The sequence below is a fragment of the Sminthopsis crassicaudata genome, chromosome 2 (assembly GCF_048593235.1).
Source record: "Sminthopsis crassicaudata isolate SCR6 chromosome 2, ASM4859323v1, whole genome shotgun sequence".
In the NCBI taxonomy this organism is placed as follows: domain Eukaryota; kingdom Metazoa; phylum Chordata; class Mammalia; order Dasyuromorphia; family Dasyuridae; genus Sminthopsis; species Sminthopsis crassicaudata.
In genome coordinates, this window is record NC_133618.1 from 71,907,872 (window position 1) to 71,924,949 (window position 17,078).

The following is a 17,078-nucleotide window of genomic DNA, read 5'->3' on the forward strand; positions in this document are numbered from 1 at the left end:
ATATATATATTTGCATCTGTGGGTCTTTTTCCTTATTTTACAAATTTTTTTTTGGGGGGGGGTCTAGACCCAGTAGTGGCACTAGTGGATAAAAAGGTATGCACATTTGATAGCCCTTTGGAAAAAGTTTCAAATTGCTTTTCAGAATGGTTGGATCTGTTCACAACTCCACCAACAATGTATTAGTATTCCAGTTTTCTCACTTCTCTTCCAACATTTATCATTATGTTTTCCTGTCATCTTAATCAAAATGATAGGTATGAAGTATTGATTGAAAATTTTAATTTGAATTTCTCTAATCAACAGTGAATTAGAGTGGTTTTTCATATGATTACAAATAACTTTAGTTTTTTCATCTAAACATTGTCTCTTCATATTCTTAGGCCATTTATCAGTTGGAGAATGGCTTGTATTCTAATAAATTTGATTCAATTCTTTGGATATTTTAAAAATGAGATCTTTGTCAGAAACACAAGCTATAATTTTCTTTTTCTTAGCTTTTGGTGTCCCTTCTAATTCTGCCTGCATTATATTTCTTTGTGCAAAATCTTTCTAATTGAAATGTCAAAAATTACGTAATCATTTTGACCTTATTTTGGTAGGGAATTCTCCTCTTTCTTCTCCTCCTCCTCCTTCTCCTCCTCCTCCTCCTCCTCCTCTTCCTCCTCTGTAGCGAGCTGTCGTCTCTAGAAGCTGCCGGATCACTCTCTGGGAAGAGATCTGCTGTGTCTACTCAAATCTCTCAGACAGATTCTTCTTCCTGTAGTGAACCGTTGTCTCCAAGCAGTTGCTGTTAACTCTTGTCCTTAGAAGTGACTTCCCTTCCTGCAGAGAGCCCCGTCAAGCCTGATGCAATGCAGAGTCTTTTCTTCTTGAATCCTGGCTCTGAATCTCCTCCAGCTCTTATCCTTCTCCAGGCCGATCTGCTCTCTGCGCCCAGTGCTGTCTCTTTTTATCCTCCCAGAGAATGGGCGTGGGATAATGCAAGGGCTTCTGGGAAGAACCACCCCAGCCAATGAGCTTGCCCCCTCTATCAAGTCAACCTGAGTTCTCACCTTGTAATTGTCCAGAAAACCTGAATTCTCACCTTGTCACCATCCAGACAACCTGAGTTCTCACTTAGTAATCCTAACACTCCTCCTTCTCTTCCTCCTCTTCCTCTTCTTCCTTCTCCTTCTCCTCCTCCTCCTCCTCCTCCTCCTCCTCCTCCTTCTTCTTCTTCATCTTCTTCTTCTCATCACATTATCAAATCAATAATTTCTTGAACGATGATTTCCAGGTTTTTTAATTTTTATCATGACTTTCAGGAAGCCCAATATATATTATAATTAATTAATTAATTTTTAATATACATTGACCTCTGAATCATGTTTGGATTAAAAAAAAATCAGAACAAAAGGGGAAAAAAACATGGAAAAAATGGAAAAAAAGAATTGAACATAGAATGTGTTGACTTAGATTCAATCTCCATATTTTTTTTTTCTTCCTCTGGATGAAGATGGCATTTTCTGTCCAAAGTCTAAGGGAGTTGCTTTAGGTCAATAAACTACTGAAAAGAACCAAATCTTTCATATTGGATCATTGCATCTTTTTGCTGTTATTGTGTACAATATATTCCTGATTCTGCTTGATTACCCAGCATTAGTTTGTGTAAATCTTTCCCAGCCTTTCTAAAATCAATTTGTTCATCTTTTCATAGCCAATAATATGTCATTACCTCCATATACCACAGCTTATTCAGCCATTCCCCAATTGATGGGTATCCACCTCTTTTCCAATTCTTTGCTACCACAAAAAGAGCTGCTACAAACATTTTTGAACATTTGTGTCTTTTTCTCTCCTTTATGATTTTCTTGGAATAGAGACACAGTAATGGCAATCCTGAATCAAAGGGTATGCACAATTTGATAGCTCTTAGACATAGTCCTAAATTGCTCTCCAGAATGGTTGAATCATTTCCCAACACCACCAACAACATATTAATGTCCCAGTTTTCCCACATCTCCTTCAATATTTATCTTTATCTTTTCCTGTTGTCTTAGCCAGTCTGAGAGATGTGAGGGCTACCTCAGAGTTGTTTTAATTTGTATTTCTTTAATCAGTAGTGATTTAGAACATGTTTCAAATGACTATAGATGGCAATAATTTTGTCATCTGAAAATTGTCTGTTCATATTCTTTGATAGTTTATCAATTGTGGTATGACTTGTATTCTTATAGACTTGACAAAGTTCTTTATATATTTTAGAAATAAGACTTTTATCAGAAACAGTGGCTGTAAGGACTTTTCCCCCTAGATTTGTACTTCCATTTTCATCTTGTTTCTCTTGGTATTGTGTCTGAAAAAAAATTAATTTAATGTAATCAAGGTTGTCTATTTTCCCTTCATAATGTGCTCTAGTTCTTTTTTAGTCATAAATTCCTTCCTTCTACAAAGATCAGAGAAATAAATTATCACTTGTTCTCCTAATTTATATATGGTATTTTTTATGCTCAGAAATGTACCAATTTTGATCTTATTTTGGTATTGAGATATGAGATGTAGGACTATGCTGAGTTTCCGACATATTTTCCAGTGTTCCCAGCAGTTTTTGTCAAAATGTGAGTTCTTATTCTAGAAGCTGAAGTTTGAGGTTTTATCAACTTCTAGATTGTTATAGGCCTTGATTATTGTGTCATGTTTATCTAATCTATTCACTATCCACTATTCTATTTCTTAACCAGAGCCAAATGATTTTGATGATTGCGGCTTTCAAATATACTTTTGAGTTTGTTACTACAAAGCCACCATTTGTATTTTTTCATTAATTCCCTTAATAGTCTTGAGTTTTCGTTCTTCAAGATGATTTTTGTTATTATTATTTCTAATTCTATAAAATAGTATTTTGATAATTTGATTGGTGTGGCCCTCAACGAATAGACCAATTTAGACAGAATTGTCATTTTTACTATATTATCTTGGCCTATCCATGACCAATTGATAGTTTTCCAGTTTAGATCTGACTTTATTTGTATGAGGAATGTTTTGTAATTGTGCTCATGTAGTTTTTAATTTTGTCTTGGCAGGTAGACCCCCAAATATTTTATTTTGTTTACAATAATTTTAAATGGTATTTCTCTTTCTAGATCTTGCTGCTGGGCTTTAACAATAATATAGAAATACTGATGATTTGTGTGGGTTTATTTTATATCATGCAACTTTGCTAAAAGTATGAATTGTTTCCAGTATATTTTTGAATGATTTTCTAGGATTCTCTAAATATATTATCAAGTTCTCCTCATTGCCTATTCTAATTCCTCTAATTTTTTTTTTTCCTTTTCATTGCTAAAGCCAACATTTCTAGTACAATGTTGAATAATAGTGGTGATGATGGGCACTCATGATCTTACTGGAAATTTATTCAGCTTCTCTCTATTACAAATAATTCTTGCTTCACAAATCATATCAAAATAAGGTCAAAATGGATACATGATTTGGGCATAGAAATGATAGCATAAACACATCAGGAGAACAAGGGGTAGTTTACCTATTTGATCTTGTTTATGGTACCTTTTATCAAATATGTGCTTTCCTTCCTTATCTCTTTTTCTTACATCTAATTTTACTTTTGCTTTATTTGAGATCAGAATTAGTTCCCCTGATTTTTTTTTTTTTTTACTTTAGCTGAAGCATGAGAAATTCTGTTCCATCATTTTACTTTTATTCTGTATGTGTCTCTCTGTTCCTAATGTGTTTCATGTAAATAATATATCATAGGATTATGTTTTTAATCCACTTTGCTATTTCCTTCCCTTTTATGGGTGTGTTCATTCCATTCACATTCACAGCTATGATTATCAACTTTATGTTTCCCTCCTTCCTATTTTCTCCCCTGTATATACTTTTTTCTGCCCAGCCTATTCAAAGTACTGGGTTTTTTATTGACCCATGCCATATCTTATCTTTTATCACCCCTCCCCCTTCACCTTAACTTTTTTCCTAATGTTTCTGCCTTCTTTTTTATTCTTCCCCTCTGCTTTCCCTCCCCTTTCTACTCCTACTTCTTTACAGACTTAGATAAATTCTTATCCCCAACTGAATGATTAAGTTGTTCCCTCTTAGACCAAAAATTGATGAAATTGAGCTTCAGACAATGTTCATCATACTCCCTTCTTACCCTCTATTGTTTTTTTTTTTGTTTTTTTTTTTGTGAAACCTTTTGAAGAGGCCATGTGATTTAATTTGTCTCATTATACTTCCCCTTTCCTCTTCTTTCTGTACATATCTTTTTCCAACCACTTTCTTTGATTTCCTCATATCAGAGTCCATTCACAACTACACCCTGTGATGTCTACCTCTTTTTGCCCCAGTAACAAATACAGTTCTCAAGAGATACAGATATGTTTTACCCATGTAGGAATATAAACACTTTAAACTTTGAATAATATATTTTTTCTATTATTTATCTTTTTATGTTTCTTTTGTGCCTAATGTGTTTCTTGTAAATAATATATATTAGGATTCTGTTTGCTCTTTCTAGAAAACAGCCTGGTTTCCCAGACTTTGTCTTCTGTGCTAAAACTGAAGGCTGCCCCACTGGTCTGCCCCTCTACTGAACCAGGATCAATTGTCTCACTTGGTGATCTGCTGAGATTAAGATCCCCTCATTGGCTTTCCCAGACTCTGTCTGATCTAAGCTGAACACCCTTTGCACACCAGTGAGACTGACTTTTCTTGAATGTTTTCCAATCTACCTTGAACTTGATAGTAATTTCATTCTGTCAGATTCTGTTCAGAGGCTTGGTTTCACAAGATTCTTGGGAGAAACTGGGAGAGCTTCCGGGCTTCACTCTGTCATTTTGGTTTCACTCCTGGAAGTCAATTCAACACATTTTTTAAGATTATCTATTCTAAATGGTATTTACACACATTTATTGTATCTAGTTTATATTGTAACACATGTAAAATGTATGGGATTGCCTGTCATCAGGGGGAGGGAGTGGGGGGAGGGGGGGATAATTTGGAAAAAAATGAATACAAGGGATAATGTTATAAAAAAATTGCTCATGCATATATACTGTGGAAAAAATTCTAAATAAAAAAAAGATTATTCTAAATCTATTTTCTAGCTAATAATTTGTTTTTCTAATAAGAATTTCACAGACTTTTCCCCCTTTTTCTTCTTTTTGTTTTATTATTTTTGATATTTCCAAAAATAATTTGCTTCCATTTCCTCAACTCTAATTTTTAAGGAATCTTTTTCTTCAATAAGCTTTTGTACTTCCTTTAACATTCGGGCAATTATACTTTTTAAGGAAATTTTGTTGTTGTTGTTGTTTATGTTGTTTTGGTTAACTCATTTTTCATGATTTTCTTTCATCACTTTTATTTCTCTTCCTCAACTTTCCTCAACTTCTCTTTTGAGATTTTCAAAATCCTTTCTGGGCTACTGCATGCACAATTCATATTTTTCTTGGAAGCTTTTGATGGAGAATCTCACTTTGTCATTTTCTAAATGTGTGTGTTTCATTTTTCTTGTCATCATAATAACTTCATATAATTATTTTTTTGTTTGTTGATTGCTCATTTCTCCAGCCTATTACTTGACTTTTAACTCTTTATTAAAGCAGGATTTTCTTTCCAGAGTGGAGAATGCAATGTCCCAAGTTTCAGGGGGTTTGTAAAACTGTTTTCAGAGATACACATAGGGATCTCTAAATATTTATTTCTTCCAGGGTGCTGTTCTCTAAGGAGAGATGTGTTTAGCACTCTCATAATCTGTACTCTAGACTGTAAATGACTACCAACATTCTTTTTTGCTCTGATACTCTGAGGAAAGTCCTTACTTTACTGTGGCTCTCAGCTCTGGTTTGCTAGGAGTCCTCCTTTCCCGAGAACTAACATCTGAACCTGTGATTTGGATCCTTGTATGGGCAAAGCAATAGAGCCATGTCTCAGTGCTAGCAAAGAGACTCCTTAACCTTCTGTCCAGTTGCTCGGCCCTCTTGTAATCTGTAGTTTCAGAGCCCTGGAAGCACTCATTGCTGCTGCTGGCTTAGTGTTTCCTAAAACCTACCCCTAATTTGCTGGTGCCAGGGCTATGCTGGTACAGTCTGCACTGGACTGTGGTCCACTTTCACCCAGATGCTATAGCCATTTCCTGCTGACCTTCTAACTTGTTTTTGGTGTCTGTGGGCTAAGATGTTCAGAAATTGTCACAGTTGCTACTGTTTAAATCACCCTAAGACCTGCTCTTGGATTGCTGGGGTCTGGTTTGCACTGGCACAGCTCGTGCTGATCAGTGCTTTACTTTCTCCTGGGTGCCAGAGACCTTTACTGCCAAGCTTCTAAGTTGTCTAGGGCTGGAATTTTTTATTTTTTTTTACTTCATCTTTTTGTGTATTCTTCTGTCCCAGAACTGTTTTATGACATTTTAAACATATTTGGAGATGTTTGGGGAGGACTCAGGCAAATTGATGTTTTGTTTTGTGTTTTTCCCCCTGCCATTTTGGCTCAGATCTAAGGCCTAGAATTTCTAACCACTGCATCTAAGCATTTGGATTCTGGCAAAATGCTCTCCAAATTATCCTCAAGGTATATGTGTGTAATTATGCGATTTAAAAGTGAATTCCTTGCATTCAGAAAGTGTTATGATGTTTCACTGATTTCAGATCATAGGCTCCTAAACCTGGAGATAGAACATATCTAATAGAATTTCCATATTTTATATGTGCAAGGTCATTTAACTTTTTGAATATGTCACAGCAAAGAGAGCTCAGAGGCTGGATTGTCTTACTTCTATTTATTTGAATAAACCATATCTTTCTTTCCGTAACACTCATGTAAGACAGTATCTGAAATATTGTGTTTAGAGAAGATATGTGAGGGGATATGTATAAGAAAAGATGAGTTCAGTGATTTTTTTTTTCCTTATATTTTTTATCTATTCTTTATTTTTCTTATGCCTCAGTCTTCTGACAAATAGTTTCTGAGAACTGAAGGAATTGAGAAAAGTAAACTATTTAACAGTGGTCTTAAAGGCATCAAGTTCCAATTTTGGAGTAGAGAATAGTACCTTTATACTGAGCCTAGTGTAATATTGCACATACAAACTTTAATGATAGTATTTATCTGTCATATCATCAGTATTTCTGTCTCTTGGTTCACACCATAAGCTACATCTTTCCTCCTCCTGTATGCTTTTTGTCCACATTATTCTATAAATCCTTCCTACTGGATTTACCTGGGACAAAGGAGTTCTTGCTCTGTATATACCATGATATCTTTGAAATATCTATTTGTTATTTCTCATTTGTATCACCTAATCAGGCAACCACTTCTTTTGGTCATATAATTCTTTTGTCTTTTGTGGTGCCTTTGAGTAGCCAAACGTGTGATTAGTAAAACTGCTATATCATTTTCCAAAATTGAGTCAGCTCAGTTTCCTCCTCTTATTTAATTTTGGGTTCATATTATTGTGCATCAACATTGCCTATTCTTTTAGACTCCCTAATTCACTCATTTGTATTTCATTATTTGAGCTATAAAAACACACATGTGTATTTCACTTTGTTTTTTCAATGTGAATGACAACTAACTTTTTTGAATGTTTATATATATCATTAATGAAAAATTTCCAGGAGTCAAGGAAATTAGAACAATGGTTAACACAAATAGGAACACCTATAGAACTTGAACTTTAGAATTATTTTTAATGGACCTATTTAGAGATTGGTAAGCTTATATCAAGGCCCTGTACAGAATATCCTCAATAGCAATTGTGAGCAACTTTGGTGAATATAATTAATGAAACAAAAAAGATATTAACTCCTCCCATTCATCTCTATTGTACCATGACCCATGTCAATCTTGGCTTATGCTTTAGATAAGTTTCCAGGGATATTTGGTCACATTTTTATATCATTCGAATGTTAGATGGGCCAATATGACTATAGAAATTTTAAGCTTAAGATTCAGCTATATATGACAGTAATGGAATCAAAGAATTTTAGAGCAAGAAGTCACCTTAGATACTACCTAATTTTACAGGGATAGAAACTGAGGTCCAGTGAGGGAAATGACCTACAAGATTTAATTGCTTTTAAAGGATGCTTTGCTAGTTCACTTAATGGTGTGGAAAATTGTAGAAACACATAGCTGGGTCAGTTAGAAACTTCATCTACATTCTTTGTGGGATAAGAGATTCTTTGTGTAAACTCTTACCAAGAAAAGGCAAAGAAATTGAATTATCAGGGAAAAAGGCATGTACATGGATGGGTGCAGAGATCCTTTCCATTCCTTTATTCTTGATAAGATCATGGATCTTGTACTGTTCTCTTATTTCGTACAAGAGGAATTAATTGAAAAAGCAAGTACATGACTTATCCAAGATCATATAGGTATTAAGTAAGAAGAGTAGAATTAGAAGCCACATTCTTTGATTCCATCGTCAGAGCTTTTACTTATCTACCAAATTGCTTCCTGCTCACTTACTAAATAATAAGAATTAAAATAAAATATAAATGGATCCTGGTGGCTGCAAATTGACTAAGAAAACAAAAATTAACATTTTTTATTGTACTTTTATAAACTATTTCCTAATAATATTTTATTATGCTTTAGATATTTTATGCGAGTGGCCAGGAGTTTAACTCCTCTAACCAAAGTTATTTTTACTTTTCATAGCATCCCTAGTCCTTATCTCTCATAAAACCCACAAGATCTCTAAATATTACAAGTTTTGAGAGGCACTAGAAAAAGGAAAAAAGGGCTTGGACCCTGCGGAGGGATTGGGCCAGGACTCGTCCCCTTGTCTCCCTTTAAGCAGTTGAAGCCATTTTGGTGCTGTGAAGGGAAACTCCTTATCCAGCAGTGCTTGTAGGCACAGCACTGGACCCTTAGTGGGAGTACAAGGGATTGCTTAGAGCTTTTAGTGTCTTCTTATTTAATACAGAAAATAAATTATTACTGCAGCAGAGATCAGATGCTAAAATTACATTTCCAGGTTATTTTATAAATACTTGTTTAGTTGCTTATTATGCAACCTAGTAGAACTGAAAGTAAATAATGCCATAGGAGTAAAATGGAAGCTCAGAGACTTTTAAAAGGCCTAATTAGGAATCCCCATAGAACAATGTCCTCCAGAAAATATTTCCTTATCTAAAATGAATCCACTACAAGGCACTGCCTGATGGGATTTGGGGAGAATATGAAATTTATTACATCTTGCTTGTGAGGGAGAATGTAACCTTAAATCCTGATCCTAATGAGATTAAAAAAACTGTTATGTGACCAAAAAAGAATTAAAAGAACTCTTGGAAAAAAAAAGCAGCTAATAGTGAAAGTAAGATGGTACTGTGTTTCAAAATCATTGCCTAGACTTTTTTTAAAGGATGAGATAACTTGAATCACTTGAATAGATTTGTTGAGCCTGAGAAAATCCATAGAATGTAAAAATGGGTCAAGAAAACTCCACATTCAAGTTGTTTTAAAATTACCTCATTTTCTTTTATTAAGACCATTACAGGTGATATGCTATTTGAATATATAGAAAGACCATTGGCTAGGTGACTATGAATTGTATGTCTTAGGTATATCCATGGCCAAAAGGAACACACACACACACACACACACACACACACACACACACACACACACACACATATATATGAAAGTAATTTTTAAATTTAAAAATAAAACCACATATGTCTACATTAACATTCAACATTAGCTAAATTAAATTCTTTTAAAATGTTCTTAAATACCTATTTTTGGTAAATTTGCTCAAATTAAGTTTTAATACAATTGGGACAGAATTTTTCAGCATTTAAGTTTCTATTATGATTCAGATAAAATATTTGTCAAAAGGAAGGATATATTTATTTTTAAAATATTATCATTTTCTATGCTTGACTGTTTTGAAAATGCTGAAATAACTTTATATGTTCAATATAACCTAACTGAACTAGTATAGAAGACTTTGAGGACAATGGTGATGCCTCAAAGATTTGGTTTCTTTACCTCTTTTCTGGGTAAAAAATAAAGGTTTTAAATTCTGGAAGCGTGGGGCAGCTAGGTGGTGCAGTGGATAGAGCATAAGCCCTGAATTCAGGAGGACTCGAGTTCAAATCTGACCTCAAACACTTAACACTTCCTAGCTGTGTGACCCTGGGCAAATCACTTAACCCCAGCCTCAGAGAGGAAAAAAATTCTAGAAGTGAGCTTTTAAAAGAATAGGAAATAAAAAATAGCTTTATGTTTTATAAGGACTCTGTATAAATACTTGAATTCAGATAGCGCTATTCTAAGGAGAAATAACAGGACATTTTTTTTTTTTTAAACAGTTTTTCAACTAGGTAGATTTTTCATAGTAAAATTTTAAAAATTAAAGTGATTGTTCATATCTGTGAAGTAATAATGTGAATCAGAAAGCATAAAGAACATTACTTAATTATAGAAGGAAACAATTAAGTCTAACATCTGTTTTAAGATAGTATATAGAAAGATGTTTTATGAACCAGCCTGACCCAAGTAAATGTAGGTTGTTGAGCTAATAAGATGTGCAATTTTCAATTTTACCTTCTGATTTGCTTGCACATCATTGAAAATCATGGAGGATTTTGTTAGTCATAAAAGTTATAGTCTAACCAAAGATGAAGAGAAAATTTAAAATTTGCTTCTTAAACCTATAATACACAGAGAAAATGGGGGTAGAGAAGGGAAATCATATGTCCTTAAATTTTAACATGTATTTATTTATATTTTTAAATGATTATATTGAACTTTCTTTTGTCCTGCTAATCTGTATATGGCATAACTTATGATAAACATTTTACTAAACAAAGTATAAATAAAATCAATAAAATAATTTTCACATTCTTTACAAAAAAAGAAAAGTAAAAAGAAGAAAGCATTTGGCATTATCTAGTTTGTTTTTTTTTTTGTTTTTTTTTGTTTTTTTTTGATGAGGCAGTTAGGGTTAAGTGACTTGCCCAGGGTCACTCAGCTAGGAAGTGTTAAATGTCTGAGATCAGATTTGAACTCAGGTCCTCCTGACTTCTGGGCTGGTGCTCTATCCACTGCACCACCTAGCTGCCCCTGCATTATCTAGTTAAATCAATTATCATTTACTATGGGCAAAGGCTTGGTTTGGAATTCCAGCTGTACTATTCACTGTCTCTGACTTTGAGCAAGCCCCTTTCTAACTTAAAGTTTCTTTACCTCTAGTATGAGTTTGCTGCATTTTATCATCTCAAATCTTATACATTGTGTTTCAAATTAACTATCCATTTAGGTGCAATGTTATTTTTCATATTCCACATATTTTCCAGAAAAATATTAACACTCTATTTCATAATTATATTTCAACTGCATAGTAAAATGATTTTATAATGAATAAGATCTTTCAGAAAAAAAGGACTTTTGACTTTTTGTGTTAACTTTTTTATTAATTAATTAAAAACTTAAATACAACATAGGAAAAAAATACCACAAACACAACAAAACATGAGAGGATCAAAACATAAAGCAATAAATTTCCATTTCAAGAAAACCTCTATAATTAATACTATAAATCTTTTTTGAATTTTGACACTCCAAATCAAGATTTGTTCACTTATCTATGTGATTTTAGGAAAGTTAAGATCCTCTAAAAGACTTTTATGTGTAAAAATTCTAGTAAAATTATGTTATATTATCTTCTTGATAGAAATATAAAATGAGGAAAAGAAGAAAAAAAAGAAGTGGGTTGAGGAATGGGATGAGGAGGAGCAAGAAAATGGAAAAAAAAAAGAAAATAGGAGAACAAATAATTAACAGGAAGAAAAGGGGCAGGAGAAGGAGGAAAAGAAACAGAAGGAAGAAGAGGAGGAAGAGGAGGAAGAAGAAGAGCAGGAACAAGAGAAAGAAGAGAACAAGGAGGAAAAGAAACAAGAGTAGGAAATGGAGGAAGAGGAAGAAGAAAAGCTAAAAGAAGAAAAACTTTTCTTAGCTGAAATTATGCAATCTAATTAAGCTTGGAATAATTTGAATTCCTAGTCATTCTTTACTGTGTGGAACTGTTTAATATTCTATAAAGGTAAAATAAATATCCCGAGTCAGATTCCTATCTTATGTAGCTTGGAAAAACATTCTATAAGATACATGTAAATTTCAAACATTGTCTATTTTAGCAAATAAAAAAGAAATACTTAAAAGTCTAGGGGGGACATTTAAATTGTTTAACACTAGACAACTAGCAAAAATGAGTCCTTTACCAGTGTCCAACTAAAATATGCCATATTAATTGTCAAATCTCATCTAATACTTGAATATAAACCAAATAAATAATCTTCAGAGCACTGCTAGGAGCTGTCCCCAGGAATCTAAGAAAATGTAATATCAAGTACCAAAATTAATGGTATATGTGTGTGTATGTGTGTATGTGTGTGTGTGTGTGTGTGTGTGTGTGTGCGCACATGTGCATATGCGTGTTTTGGCTTTGTTTTTTCTAAGGATAAATCACTATTGATGATGAATTTCATAGAACAGAGATGAGTGGAATCTTGTTCGGAAATGTGAGGGGCTGCACCCAAATTTGATAATGACTCTACAGGAGGAAGGCATGCTTAATTATATACATGCAGTGCCTGAAGCTTTTACAGCCTGACCTCTCAGCACTGGCTCTCTTCACAAAAGGCCACCCATAACTACACAGTTGGAACATAGGAGCAAGGAAAAATACTTGGAGATTAAAAGTTAAAACAGACTCTGTGGCCCAATTATCAAAAGTCTGAACTTTTTGAAGTACAATTCAGCATAACATGAGTAGGAGCAGGGTAGGAAGTGAGCTTTATAGTGAGAATTCTGTGCCAGCAGCCACCCCTGGGATGAGTAATAGACCGAGAAAAAGATTGGGCTGCTTGCTGTAAAACAGGTACATCAAAGTGCAAACCAGCTTTAAGGAGGGTCCCTCAAAGAGGAATAGTACATCAGTGAAGGTGACTCGAATATGGTCCATAGAAACTACACAAATTGATGACCATCTGTTTTTGAGACAACAGTTCACCCAATAGTAAGCAGCAATTTGGGGGCCCTTGCTAGAATCTCTCTTTTATTTTAGTACTGTGAGAATTCAAAAGAAATTCAGTTAGAAACATTTGAGATAAGATCATACTGTTCCTATTTCTTCTAAAAATGTTCTGTCTTTCAAGAAAATGTGTATATGTATATGTATAATTCATTGACTGGAGATGGAAGTCTTACTTGTGGAAGTTAAGTATACTCAATAAAATGAATTTTAGTGTCCATTCCATCAAGAACAATTTAGCATATATTTGGTGAAGGCAAAACTAAGTAAGGAGATCAATATTCTTTTTTTTTTTAAATTCATTTTAAATTGTTTTTTGTTTTCTTTATTTTTCTGGTTGATATAGAGTCTTTTCCCCTCCTCCCCCAGCACAACTTAGTCTGTTTCTATCTTAACACTTACAGAAGTTATTCCAATATATTTCATTGATATAACTTCAAATGCTCAGAAAAAAAATACAGATTTCTAATCTCTCACATTAGAATTGCATAGTTGAGATGTTTTTAGTGACATCTACAAAAAATAACTTTTATAGTCCATAATTTCCAATAGGTGCACATCAATACATTTTAAACTGTTGTTTAGAACAGTAATTTGTCTCTTGATAAAGGCTATGCATGCCAAAGTATCCATTTTCCTTATGGTACACATACTATCTATCTCCCATTTAAAATTAAGAAGATTTAGATATGACTTGCTAGGGATATAGCATTATTTGAGTAGAAGAATTTTAAATAATTGAATATAAAAACCCTTAAAATGGTATGTTTTAGAAAATAGTACCTAATCTGTCTTGAAATGATTGGGTATAAATGAAAACTCAGTCTTATTTAAGACTGGGTCTTGGGAAAACTCCCCATTTAGGAGACACAGATTGGAGGTATTAGATACAGTATGCTAATCTATGTTTTTCTGACTCTGAGGCCAGATTTTGGCCATTACTCTATGTTTCTTCCACTCAATTCCCTCATTGGAATGACAAATACAAAACTAGATATTTATAACCAAGGTAGCTATTTAAAAGGCACATTAGTTAGAAAGATGAAATTTGATTAGGAATTTTAAGTGACATAATTATGAGAAATTTGGAAAAGCCATAACATTCAAGACAGTGAATATGCAGAATTTTATTAGGATATGTAAGCCTTTGCTTTCTAAAAACCACAGTGATGCTTGTGGATATAAGGGTACTGGATCTTTTTTATATATAAACCTTTTTATTTTCAAAACGTATGCAAAGATAGTTTTCAACATTAACCCTTGCAAAACCTTGTCTTCTAAATTATTTTTCTCTCTCCCTTCCCCACACCTCCCCTCCTTTAGATGGCAAATTATCTACTATATGTTAAAAATGTGCAATTCTTCTATACATATTTCCACAATTATCATGCTACACACACACACACACACACACACACACACACACACACACATCAAATAAAAAAGCAAAAAAAAAAAAAAGGAAAAGAAAAAGAAAGCAAAATTCAAGTAAACAACAACAAAAAAGTAGAAATACTATGTGGGATCCATATTCACTTCACACAATCCTTTCTCAAAAAGTGCAGATGATTCTCTTCATCACGAGGCCATTGCAAATGGCCTGAATCATCTTGCTATTGAAAAAAGCCATGCCCATCAGAATCAATCATCATATAATCTTCCTCTTGTTGTGTACAATGTTCTCCTGATTCTATTCACCTCACTTAGCATCAGTTCATGTAAGTCTCTCCAAGACTCTCTGAAATCAGCCTGGTGATCATTTTTTATAGAACAATAATATTCCTTAACATTTATACACCCTAACTTATTCAGTCATTCCCTAGCTAATGGGCAGCCACTCAGTTACCAGTTCCTTGCCATTATAAAAAAAGGGCTGCTACCAACATTTTTGCACACGTGGGTCTTTTCCCCTCATTTATGATCTCTTTAGAATAAAGGCCCAGTAGAGGCACTGAGGAATCAAAGGGTATGCACAATTTGATAGGAGTTGGGCCTAGTTCCATATTGATCTCCAGAATGATTGGATCAGTTCACAACTCCACCAACAATGTTTTAGTGTTTCAGTTTTCCTACATCTCCTCCAATATTCATCATGAACTTTTCCTATCATCTTAAATAATCTGAGTAATGTGTAGTGGTGTCTTAAGAGTTGTCTTAATTTGAATTTCTCTGATCAATAGTGATTTATAACACTTTTTTCATATGAGTAGAAATATTTTTAATTTCTTCATCAGAAAAGTTTCTATTCACATCCTCTTACCTTTATTCTATATGTCTCTGTGTCAAATGGGCTTCTTGTAAACAACGTATTGTAGGATTGCTTTTTTAATTCACTCTGCTATTTGCTTCTGTTTTATGGGAGAGTTCATCCCATTCACATTCATAGTTATTACCTAGCTCAGTATTTCCCTCCATCCTATTTTCTCCCCTTTTGTACTCTCTTTCCACCCTGTCCCTTCTTATTATATGTGTACACATGTATGCATGTAGGTTTATGTAAGCACACATATATATACTGTTTTTATATCTACCAATATTATTATGTGTGTAAATACGTATGTGCATATATTTATATCTATATCAATATGCCTATATATCTATATTCATATCTACATATCTCTCTATATTTTATTTATATTATATATATATATATATTTAGTTATATTTATGTCAATTTTTTAAAAGGGTGTATATAGAAAAATGTTAAGGAAGCCCAACACAGAATCTTGTGATTTACTAATAATTAGGGGTCATCATATGGATAACAAACTATCTAAGGACACTAAGAAGAAGTCATACAGGGAGAATGGTGAACAGGAGAGAGTGCATCACCAAAACTGAGAGTGTATCTAATAGGAACAGATTACCAGTGGCAAATGCAGCAAACTTTTCCATTAATGAATAAAATAATGACATGGTGCAATAAATATTTATCAAGTATTTCATATGTAAAACATATGTATGGATGCATATCTATGCATATGTACACATGCATATATACCTATATCCACACACACAGATTTATATGTGTATATGTAATATACATCTGTGTATGTGCGTGTGTGTGTGTATGTTTGGCAAGTTGAAGGAATGCCAGGGGATACTGAGTGCAAGGGCATAATTAAAATGATGATGGGATTTAAACTAAGAGAGTTGTTGGCAAACAAAGAGAGAGGAGTTCTGATCTCCTGACCTCAAATCAGAGAGGCTGAAATAATTTAGGATACTGTTGAGAAGTGAGTAGCAAAGTTGAGATACACTACAGAACCATGAATTTCTTGATGATGAATTTATCTAGTGATGAATTCTTACTGGGTGAGCATGCTAAAGATGATAAGCTAAAATCAAGCAGAACAGCTGTTGTGAAATGAATGAATGAAACATCTGTTAAGCACTTAAATTGTGTAAAGTAGGGCTGCTAGAATATATAATGGAACAGAATGCTATTCTGTAGGGCAAAAAGACTCATCTGTCTGACTTCAAATCTAGTCTAAGGTTCTTTCTAGTTACTTGGGCTTGGACAAATCACTGGATACTGTTTACCTCGGCTTCCTTATTTATAAAATGAGCTGGATAAGAAAATGACAACCACTCCATTTCTTTTCCAAGAAAATCCTAAATGCATTATGATTTGTCAGACACAACTCAAAAATAACAACAATAGTAAAGAACTTTACTAAACTCTAGAATATGAATAGTAAGGTAAGCAATCCTCATTCTTAAGGAGTTCACATTCTACAGGTAGGAAAAACAAATATAGAATGCTTCAGTGACAAGTCAGCTGGAAAGGTCCCATAGTTTTTAGGGTACAATGGCAAAATTGATGATATTGTTTCTTCTTTGCTATTACTTATAAAATCATATCCTTTTCTTTACAATTTCAGGAATTGGTGACAAGAACCTTTCTAGGTAGGTAGGTCTTCAATAGAAGTGGTTGACAGACTTGTAAGAACATTTTATGTTTGTTTCTACAAAAGGGTTGCTTTATAGGAAGACAACTGTGAATTGGAAGCATTGTCCTTTTGAAAGCTCT

At 33.6% G+C, this 17,078-nt stretch overlaps 1 pseudogene; it reads left to right on the top strand.

The window, feature by feature from the left end:
* Positions 1-8,296: 8,296 nt before the first annotated feature.
* On the top strand, positions 8,297-9,432 carry LOC141554750 (isopentenyl-diphosphate Delta-isomerase 1-like; annotated as a pseudogene).
* The last annotated feature ends 7,646 nt before the right edge of the window (positions 9,433-17,078 follow it).